This window comes from Oncorhynchus gorbuscha, unplaced genomic scaffold (genome assembly GCF_021184085.1).
Source record: "Oncorhynchus gorbuscha isolate QuinsamMale2020 ecotype Even-year unplaced genomic scaffold, OgorEven_v1.0 Un_scaffold_2554, whole genome shotgun sequence".
Classification (NCBI taxonomy): Eukaryota; Metazoa; Chordata; class Actinopteri; order Salmoniformes; family Salmonidae; genus Oncorhynchus; species Oncorhynchus gorbuscha.
In genome coordinates this window covers 62,501-73,944 of record NW_025747037.1, presented here as the reverse complement: position 1 = coordinate 73,944, position 11,444 = coordinate 62,501, and the positions used below count along the sequence as shown (strand labels likewise).

General features: G+C 45.4%; 1 pseudogene; it reads left to right on the top strand.

Annotated features, from left to right (window-relative positions):
• Nucleotides 1-2,739: 2,739 nt before the first annotated feature.
• The window catches only part of LOC124026068, a 35,877-nt pseudogene continuing 27,172 nt past the window's right edge, over nucleotides 2,740-11,444 (top strand).

Genomic DNA, 11,444 nt, shown 5'->3' with positions numbered 1-11,444 from the left:
TCTCTCTATCTCTTCATCCCCACTTTCTGAGGTCAATCCCCAAGGTGATCTGAAATAACCCTGCTGATCTGATTGGATCAAGGGGTCAAACTCTATTGTTCCAGTCTAGTGATTCTAGACCAGGTCGGACATTCTGCACTGTAGTGGTAAAAAGAGTTTATTCACCTCAAAAGAGCAATTTGCTTTGCAGCAAGTGGTCAAAAGCCATACAGACATCACACTGTATATGTAACAGTATATCTTCCTTTCCTGTCTGCCCCGAGCTGGGCGTGAACCAGGGGTCTGCTATGCTGTATGTAGGCCGGTGTTGAGCAGGGGTCAACAGGCCAAAAACCGGCCAAAACCGGCCAGCAAACTGATTTAAATCTGTAAAATCACCAGGAATTCAACAAACAAACAAAACATATATATATTTAGGCAATCTGTTCACAAGTATTCCCACGAATTAAAAAGAGACATGTAAAAATATATATATATATATTTGGGCTTAGTTGTGGTCCGTTTGCTGTGTTCAAATTCTTATGATTATTTTCCGTCCTCCCAACCATTCGCTCTGACAAATATCGTCCTGTTGCTGAATCTAGTTTCCAACCCCTGGTGTGGAGGTTGAGTACAGCGCTGTCGAAACCAGAAACCTAATACTTCTCATTAGCCTTTATGGAAAGAGAGAGGGACCCCGGCACAGCAGGCACCTGTAACCAAAACCATTAACACACACGTGTCAACACACACACGTCAACATACATATATATACACACACACACACACACACATCTATTTATTATTTGGTAAACAGCTGAGGAATGGGTCTGGAGAAATATAACCACTCATGTTATAAGTTACATTCCTCAATAATCAATGGTTATATTTCATAGATTTTTGTCCAAAAAGGGATGTACCAATCCCAGATGTTCCCTGTTAGAGGCCACAACAGCCCCTCCCTCTGGCCAGCTCCTTTAACAAGGCTTGGGGTGTATATCTGCCCCCGGTAACTGGAACCATGGTTTTCATGGGGTTTTGTAAGCTCTGCCCATATCTAGAGCCACACAGAGGGACTCTATGAATACTTTTACAAATCGATCTGTCAATTATGATTTTCAGCAGCATTTACGTTTCAAAGTGGATCTTCATGTTTTGATGCATGTTTTGACTCCAGCCACCCGTCATAGACTGTTCTCTCTGCTACCACACCCAAGTCATAGACTGTTCTCTCTGCTACCACACCCAAGTCATAGACTGTTCTCTCTGCTACCACACCCAAGTCATAGACTGTTCTCTCTGCTACCACACCCAAGTCATAGACTGTTATCTCTGCTACCACACCCAAGTCATAGACTGTTCTCTCTGCTACCACAACCAAGTCATAGACTGTTCTCTCTGCTACCACACCCAAGTCATAGACTGTTCTCTCTGCTACCACACCCAAGTCATAGACTGTTCTCTCTGCTACCACACCCAAGTCATAGACTGTTCTCTCTGCTACAACACCCAAGTCATAGACTGTTCTCTCTGCTACCACACCCAAGTCATAGACTGTTCTCTCTGCTACCACACGGCAGGTGGTACCGGAGCGCCAAGTATTGGACCAAAAGGCTCCTTAACATCTTCTACCCCCAAGCCATAAGACTGCTGAACAGCTTATCAAATGGCAACCCAGACTATTTGCATTGACCCCCCCCCTCCCTTTTTTTAATGCTGCTGTTACTCACCGTTTATTATCTATACATAGTCACTTTACCCCTACCTACATGTACATATTACCTCAATGACCTCGACTAACTTGTACCCCCACACATTGACTCAATACCAGTACCCCCTGTATATAGCCTGCTTATTGTTGTTTTATTGTTGCTCTTTCATTTTCTTCTTTAGTTTATTTAGTAAATATTTTCTTAAGTCTTATTTTTCTTAAAACTGTATTTTTGGTTAAAGGCTGGTAAGATTTTGGTGCATATGACAAATAAAATGTGATTTGATGTGTGACTTATCTTTCCTCTTCTCCCTTCCTGACCCACACACCCCTTCTCCTTACCACACTCCCCTCTCCTCTCCTGACCCCACCCCCTCTCCTTACCACACTCCCCTCTCCTCTCCTGACCCCACCCCCTCTCCTTACCACACTCCCTCTCCTCTCCTGACCCCACCCCCTCTCCTCACCCCACTCCCCTCTCCTCTCCTGACCCCACCCCCTCCCCTCTCCTCACTCCACTTCTCCTCCCCTGACCCCATTCCCCTCCTCCTCTCCTGACTGCCCCCTCCTCACCCCACCCCCTCCTCCTCTCCTGACTGCCCCCTCCTCACCCCCCTCCTCCTCTCCTGACCACACCCCCTCTCCTCACCCCGCTCCTCTCCTGACCCCACCCCCTCTCCTCACCCCCTCCTCTCCTGACACTACCTCCTCTCCTCACCCCCTCCCCTCCTCCTCTCCTGACCCCACCCCCTCTCCTCCTCATCTCCTGACCTCACCCCCTCCCCTCCTCCTCTCCTGACCCCACCCCCTCTCCTCACCCCCCTCCCCTCCTTTTCTCCTGACCCCACCCCCTCTCCTCACCCCCTCCTCTCCTCTCCTGACTCCACCCCACCCCCTCCCCTCCTTCTCTCCTTACCCCACCCCCTCTCCCTCACCCCCTCCTCTCCTGACCCCACCCCCTCCTCTCCTCTCCTGCCCCCACCCCCTCCCCTCCTCCTCTCCTGACCCCACCCCCTCTCCTCACAACCCTCCCGTCCCTCCACCAGACACCATGATGAAGCATTTTCAGTCCATGGACGCGTGCCGGAGCTTCTCAGAGTTCCGCCAGGAGACCAGCATGCTCCACTCCCTACAGCACCCGTGCATCGTGCTGCTGGTGGGAATCAGTATTCACCCGCTCTGCTTCGCCCTGCAGCTGGCTCCCTGGGCAGCCTCAACATTGTGCTGGAGGACAGACATAAAGGTATGAACAGGTAGCAAGAGGGAGAGACAGACTGACACACCAGACAGGCAGACAGGGAGAGAGAGAGAGAGAGAGACAGACTGACACGGTAGACAGGGAGAGAGAGACAGACTGACACGCCAGACAGGCAGACAGGGAGAGAGACGGCGAGAGAGAGAGATCCACAGCTAGTTAGGTCCCTAATGCTGAGAATCTTCTCTACACAAGTTATGAAAACATTTAAAACTTGCCCTTTTAACTCCACCCCCCCTCCCCATTCAGGCTCCAGGTACATGCCTCTAGGTCACATGCTCACCTTCAAGGCAGCCTATCAGATTGCAGCAGGGCTGGCCTACCTGCACAGGAAGAACATCATCTTCTGTGACCTCAAGTCAGACAACATCCTGGTGTGGTCCCTGGAGGTAGGTGATTAGTATGAAGGGCAGAATTACAAATCGACCCCTAGCCACTATGTCTGGGCCGTTCAATTCCAGTCCTGGAAAGCCTTCAACACTTCAGTTTGTTGTGTTTTTACCTGGTAGTTAAATACATTCACCTGGTGTCCCAGGTCTGAATCAGTCCCTGATGAAAACCAGAAGTGTTTTGGCCCACCCAGTAGTAACAATAGTGTTGTATGTTTGTATAATCCTTCTTGGTCTCATCCTAGGTGTGTGACCCGGTGAATATCAAGCTGTCAGACTACGGCATCTCGCGCCAGTCCTTCCACGAGGGGCACTGGGTGTGGAGGGCACGCCGGGCTACCAGGCCCCGAGATACGCCCAGGCATCGTTTATGATGAGAAGGTAGATGATAAGAAGGTCTATGGTGGCAGGTAACCTAGCGGTTAAGAGCGTTGGGCCAGTGGGGCCTCCCGGGTGGTGCAGTCTAAGATACTGCATCGCAGTGCTAGCTGTGCCACCAGAGACTCTGGGTTCGAGCCCAGGCTCTGTCGCAGCCGCCCGCGACCGGGAGGTCCATGAGGCGACACACAATTGGCCTAGCGTCGTCCGGGTTAGGGAGGGTTTGGCCGGTAGGAATATTCTTGTCTCATCGCGCACTAGCGAATCCTGTGGCGGGCCAGGCGTGTTTCCTCTGGCACATTGGTGCGGCTGGCTTCCAGGTTGGATGCGCGCTGTGTTAAGAAGCAGTGCAGCTTTGTTGGGTTGTGTTTCGGAGGAAGCGTGGCCCTCGACCTTCGTCTCTCCCGAGCCAGTGCGGGAGTTGTAGCGATGAGACAAGACTGTAACTACTAACAATTGGATACCACGAAATTGGGGAGAAAAAGGGGGTACATTTTTTAAAAAGAGCATTCGCTGGTTCGAATACCTGAGCTGACTAGGTGAATTAACAGTCAAGGTGCTCTTGAGCGAGGCACTTAACCCTAATTGCTCCTGAAAGTCACTCTGGATAAGAGCGTCTGCTAAATAACTAGAATGTGAAATGTAAGGTAGTTGTGCCTCCTACACCTGGGGTCAACTACATACAGATATTACAATAGAGACCTGTCTTTATTTGTTCTATAGGTTGTGTTTTAGTATAACATACGACTGTATACCTATTTATGTCTGTGTGGGTGTATTCTTATATCCTTTATTTTACCTTTATTTAACTAGGCAAGTCAGTTAAGAACAAATTCTTATTTTCAATGACTGCTTAGGAACAGTGGGTTAACTGCCTGTTCAGCTCAGGGATTGGATCTTGCAACCTTTCAGTTACTAGTCCAATGCTCTAACCACTAGGCTACCTGCCGTATGTGGTAAATGTGCTGACCAACATTTCCTTGTATTTAGGCTAGTGCTATTGACTGTATTAGGGTAATGTTACTGACTGTATCATTTAGGGTAATGTTACTGACTGTATCATTTAGGGTAATGTTAATGACTATCATTTAGGGTAATGTTACTGACTGTATCATTTAGGGTAATGTTAATGACTGTATCATTTAGGGTCATGTTAATGACTGTATCATTTAGGGTCATGTTACTGACTGTATCATTTAGGGTCATGTTACTGACTGTATCATTTAGGGTCATGTTAATGACTGTATCATTTAGGGTCATGTTAATGACTGTATCATTTAGTGTAATGTTAATGACTGTATCATTTAGTGTAATGTTAATGACTGTATCATTTAGGGTAATGTTAATGACTATCATTTAGGGTAATGTTACTGACTATCATTTAGGGTAATGTTAATGTCATGTTAATGACTGTATCATTTAGGGTAATGTTAATGACTGTATCATTTAGGGTAATGTTAATGACTATCATTTAGTGTAATGTTAATGACTATCATTTAGGGTCATGTTAATGACTATCATTTAGGGTAATGTTAATGACTGTATCATTTAGGGTAATGTTAATGACTATCATTTAGGGCACATATGTCAGAGTCAAGGCCCGCGGGCCACATCCGGCCCGCGAGAAGGTTTTTTACGGCCCCTGGGATGATCTTGATTTGTTATTAGAACCGGCCCGCAGACCGCAGCAAGCCGGCAGCCCGCAGATCTTTTACACGCACCAATACTACATTTCCCACAATGCAACGGTGACGCACCGAGCAGTAGGCTGCTTCATTTCAATATTTATTGGCACAGCAGTTGTCAGCATCACAGTAAAATTAACTTTCAGATACCCATCAAAAATGGCAAAACGGAAGGTGGACACTGAGAACCGGGGGTTTCAAACAAGGTGGGAGTCGGAGTATTTGTTCACGGAGGTAGCTGGAAAACCTGTGTGTCTTCTGTGTGGAGAAAGTGTGGCGGTACTGAAAGAGTATAATCTGAGACGACATTATGAAACGAAACACGCGGACAAAAACAAGAATAAGGACATGGAACAAAGGCTACAAAAGGCAGAGGAATTAAAACGAGGCCTCAAATCTCGACAGGCTCTGTTCAAAAAAGCCAAATCACAAGGCCAGGCTGCTGTCAAGGCCAGTTTTATTTTGGCAGAAGAGATCGCTAAATCAGCCCGGCCATTTACGGAGGGGGATTTCATCAAAAACTGCATGATTAAAGTTTGTGACGAAGTTTGCCCAGAAAAAAGGCAACTCTTTTTAAATGTGAGTCTGAGCAGAAACACCATTGCCGAGAGAGTAGACCAGTTGTCCATCAATCTAAAAGAGCAGCTTGTGAAAAAGGGAAAAGATTTCATTGCATATTCCTTGGCTGTGGATGAGAGCACCGACATTTCTGACATTGCCCAGTTGTCAATTTTCATCCGCGGAGTGGACTCCAGCCTAAGCGTGACAGAGGAGTTTTTGGCTTTACGTCCTATGCATGGCACAACTACGGGGCATGATTTGTATGAAGAGGTGTCAAGATGTGTAAATGAGATGGAGCTGCCTTGGGAAAAACTCGTGGGTTTGACAACCGACGGAGCACCTGCGATGTGTGGACACAGGAGCGGACTGGTGGCGAAAATACGGGAAAAGATGCAAGAGGAAAACGCGACAGGTGAGCTGACAGCTTATCATTGTATCATACACCAGGAAGCGTTGTGCGGTAAAGCCTTGAAAATGGAGCATGTAATGAGCATCATCACGCGCACAGTTAACTTTATCAGAGCCAAAGGTTTGAATCACCGCCAGTTCAAGGCATTTCTGACGGAGTTAGAAACGGAGCATGGTGATTTGCCTTATCACACAGAGGTGCGATGGCTAAGCCAGGGAAAGGTGCTTCAAAGATGTTTCGAGCTTCGTGAGGAGATTTGTCTGTTCTTGGACAGCAAAGGGAAAGACACAACACAACTCCGAGACGAAATGTTTCTGTGTGAAATGGCTTTTCTGTGTGACATTACGATTTTTATATAAAGGAAATTTGTCTTTTGTGTCTGTTGAAAATTAAAGATTACTGACAGAGCCATAAGAAAATATTGCTTTATTTATCTGATCATATTGGAATATATTTGTTAGGTTTTCAGTAGGTTCAATTAGGTTCACTAGACTATATGCGTCATTTAAAAAATTTTCAATGAACATTCGAACAGTCCGGCCCTCGGCTTGTAGCTAAATTTTTTATTTGGCCCTCCGTCCATTTGACTTTGACACCCCTGATTTAGGGTAATGTTACTGACTGTATCATTTAGGGTAATGTTACTGACTATCATTTAGGGTAATGTTACTGACTATCATTTAGGGCCATGTTAATGACTATCATTTAGGGTAATGTTAATGACTATCATTTAGGGTAATGTTACCGACTCGATCATTTAGGGTAATGTTACTGACTGTATCATTTAGGGTCATGTTACTGACTGTATCATTTAGGGTAATGTTACTGACTGTATCATTTAGGGTAATGTTAATTACTATCATTTAGGGTCATGTTAATTACTATCATTTAGGGTCATGTTAATGACTATCATTTAGTGTAATGTTAATGACTATCATTTAGGGTAGTGTTACTGACTGTATCATTTAGGGTAATGTTACTGACTGTATCATTTAGGGTAATGTTACTGACTGTATCATTTAGGGTAATGTTACTGACTGTATCATTTAGGGTAATGTTACTGACTATCATTTAGGGTAATGTTAATGACTATCATTTAGGGTAGTGTTAATGACTATCATTTAGGGTAATGTTACTGACTGTATCATTTAGGGTAATGTTACTGACTGTATCATTTAGGGTAATGTTACTGACTGTATCATTTAGGGTAATGTTAATGACTATCATTTAGGGTAATGTTAATGACTATCATTTAGGGTAATGTTAATGACTCTATCATTTAGGGTAACTGTACTGACTGTATCGTTTAGGGTAACTGTACTGACTGTATCGTTTAGGGTAACGGTACTGACTGTATCGTTTAGGGTAACGGCACTGACTGTATCGTTTAGGGTAACGGCACTGATTGTATCGTTTAGGGTATCGGTACTGACTGTATCGTTTCGGGGAACGGTACTGACTGTATCGTTTAGGGTAACTGCACTGACTGTATCGTTTAGGGTAACGGTACAGACTGTATCGTTTAGGGTAACTGTACTGACTGTATCGTTAGGGTAACAGTACTGACTATATCGTTTAGGGTAACAGCACTGACTGCATCGTTTAGGGTAACTGTATCGTTTAGGGTAACTGTACTGACTGTATCGTTTAGGGTAACTGTACTGACTGTATCGTTTAGGGTAACTGTACCTACTGTATCGTTTCGGGTAACGGTACTGACTGTATCGTTTAGGGTAACGGTACTGACTGTATCGTTTAGGGTAACGGTACTGACTGTATCGTTTAGGGTAACTGTACTGAATGTATCGTTTAGGGTAACTGTACTGACTGTATCGTTTAGGGTAACGGTACTGACTGTATCGTTTAGGGTAACGGTACTGACTGTATCGTTTAGGGTAACGGTACTGACTGTATCGTTTTTTGTAACGGTACTGACTGCATCGTTTAGGGTAACGGTACTGACTGTATCGTTTAGGGTAATGGTACTGACTGTATCGTTTAGGGTAACGGTACTGACTGTATCGTTTAGGGTAACTGTATCGTTTAGGGTAACTGTACTGACTGTATCGTTTAGGGTAACTGTACTGACTGTATCGTTTAGGGTAACTGTACTGACTATCGTTTAGGGTAACTGTACTGACTGTATCGTTTGGGGTAACTGTACTGACTGTATCGTTTAGGGTAACTGCACTGACTGTATCGTTTAGGGTAACTGCACTGACTGTATCGTTTAGGGTAACGTTACTGACTGTATCGTTTAGGGTAACGTTACTGACTGTATCGTTTAGGGTAACGGTACTGACTGTATCGTTTAGGGTAACGTTACTGACTGTATCGTTTAGGGTAACGTTACTGACTGTATCGTTTAGGGTAACGTTACTGACTGTATCGTTTAGGGTAACGGTACTGACTGTATCGTTTAGGGTAACGTTACTGACTGTATCGTTTAGGGTAACGGTACTGACTGTATCGTTTAGGGTAACGGTACTGACTGTATTGTTTAGGGTAACGGTACTGACTGTATCGTTTAGGGTAACGGCACTGACTGTATCATTTGCTGTAACATAACTGACTTATGTTGACATTATTTATTTAATTCCATGCGGTATCTATATACACTGAGTGTACAAAACATTCAGAACATCTTCCTAATATTGAGTTGCACCTCCCCATCAGTTTTTTGCTCTCAGAACATCCTCAATTTGTCAGGGCATGGACTTTACAAGGTGTCGAAGCGTTCCACAGGGATGCTGGTCCATGTTGACTTCAATGCAGTTGTCAAGTTTTCTGGATGTATTTTGGGTGGTGAACCATTGTTGATGAACACGGGAAACTGTTGAACGTGAAAAACCCAGTTCTTGCAGTTCTTGACACAAACCAGTGTCCCTGGCACCTACTACCATACCCTGTTCAAAGGCACTTCAATATTTTATATTGTCCAGTCACCCTCTGAATAACACACATACACAATCCATGCCTCAATTGTCTAAAGGCTTAAAAACCCTTCTTTAACATGTCTCCTCCCCTTCATCTACACTGATTGAAGTGGATTTAACAAGTAACGTCAGTAAGGGATCATAGCATTCACATAGATTCACCTGGTCAGTCTATGTCATAGAAGGAGCAGGTGTTCCTAATGTTTAGTCCACTCAGTGTACACCTATATAATTAGTAGGTCCCTACGTTACACCATATACATATCCTGTTTTGAGGGTATGTGGTCCTCAGAGAAAAGGAGTTGTGTGGATTTATGGGAAGATGGCTGTGTTATTATGGCAGCTCACTTCCTATTTTGGGCATGTCACTTTAGTGTCTGACTAGCAACGTGTGTCTGACGAGCAACGTGTGTCTGACGAGCAACGTGTGTCTGACGAGCAACGCGTGTCTGACGAGCAACGCGTGTCTGACGAGCAACGCGTGTCTGACGAGCAACGCGTGTCTGACGAGCAACGCGTGTCTGACGAGCAACGCGTGTCTGACGAGCAACGCGTGTCTGACGAGTAACGCCCTCTGTAACGCCCTCTGTGTCAACTTGCCCTCTGTGTTGGTTAGGTGAGCAATTAGCTCCAGTTTTTTCTGCTCATTAGCCAATCATCTCTCGTTCTGATATTAATTATCCAATTAACTCTCCCTCTGTGGTTGCTCATCAGGCAATCGACTCCCACTCTGATATGTATTAGTCAACCATGAATTAGCCAACTACGGTATGAAGCTAACCAACCAACTCTGTCTCTGTGTACTTTAATCCTATGAGCTTTTATGTCCTCATTTTAATGAGCCTTTCCAACATGGCTGTCTACCATCTCTGGGCTCCACTCTCTCTAGGGGGTCTGGGCTGGCTTAGCAGGGCTTTTAAGTGGTTTGACGCACACACACACACACTGGTTTGACTGTTTTTCTAGGGGGTTAAATCTCCTTTAACCCTCCAACTCAATTGAGCATCCTCTCAAAGGGAAGTGAAAGGGGTCTTTAAACCATCACGTCAATAATCTGACTCTGTTCTGCTGTTAAACCCTCACATCTATACTCTGACCCTGTTCTGCTGTTCTCAGCCAATCATACTGTCATACTTTAATCCTTTTTGGATTCCTCTTTGATTTAACTTCAAATAAGGTTTCAGGATGTAGGTATTGTAATGCTGCAAGAAGAGATGGAGAGATTGAGAGATGGAGAAAGAGCGAGAGAGAGATGGAGAAAGAGCGAGAGAGAGAGAGATGGCGAGAATAAAATGGGAAGACAGAGAGATGGAGAAAGAGTGTGATTAAAATGGAAAGACAGAGATGGAGAAAGAGAGAGAGAGAGAGATGGAGAAAGAGCGAGAGAGAGAGAGAGAGAGAGAGAGAGAAAGAGCGAGAGAGAGAGAGAGAGAGAAAGAGCGAGAGAGGGAGAGAGAGATGGAGAAAGAGCGAGAGAGAGAGATGGAGAAAGAGCGAGAGAGTGAGATGGAGAAAGAGAGAGAGAGAGAGATGGAGAAAGAGCGAGAGAGAGAGAGATGGAGAAAGAGCGAGAGAGAGAGAGCGAGAGATGGCGAGAGTAAAATGGGAAGACAGAGATGGAATACCAGACATTCTGTGTCCTTAACTAATCTATAAACAGGGTATACATAAATAGTGTGTAATATAATAGTATAATATTCAACAACCCATATTTTCTTTGGCGACATTGGATTTTCCCTTTCATACCAATGATAGAGATTGATGACAGACGAGGCCTTATAAAAATGTACCATAGAGAATATACCACAGCCTTACCTGTAGCCTCTCTGACCCCGAGGACCACAGCCTTACCTGTAGCCTCTCTGACCCCGAGGACCACAGCCTTACCTGTAGCCTCTCTGACCCCGAGGACCACGGCCTTACCTGTAGCCTCTCTGACCCCGAGGACCACGGCCTTACCTGTAGCCTCTCTGACCCCGAGGACCACGGCCTTACCTGTAGCCTCTCTGACCCCGAGGACCACGGCCTTACCTGTAGCCTCTCTGACCCCGAGGACCACGGCCTTACCTGTAGCCTCTCTGACCCCGAGGACCACGGCCTTACCTGTAGCCTCTCTGACCCCGAGGACCACAGCCTTACCT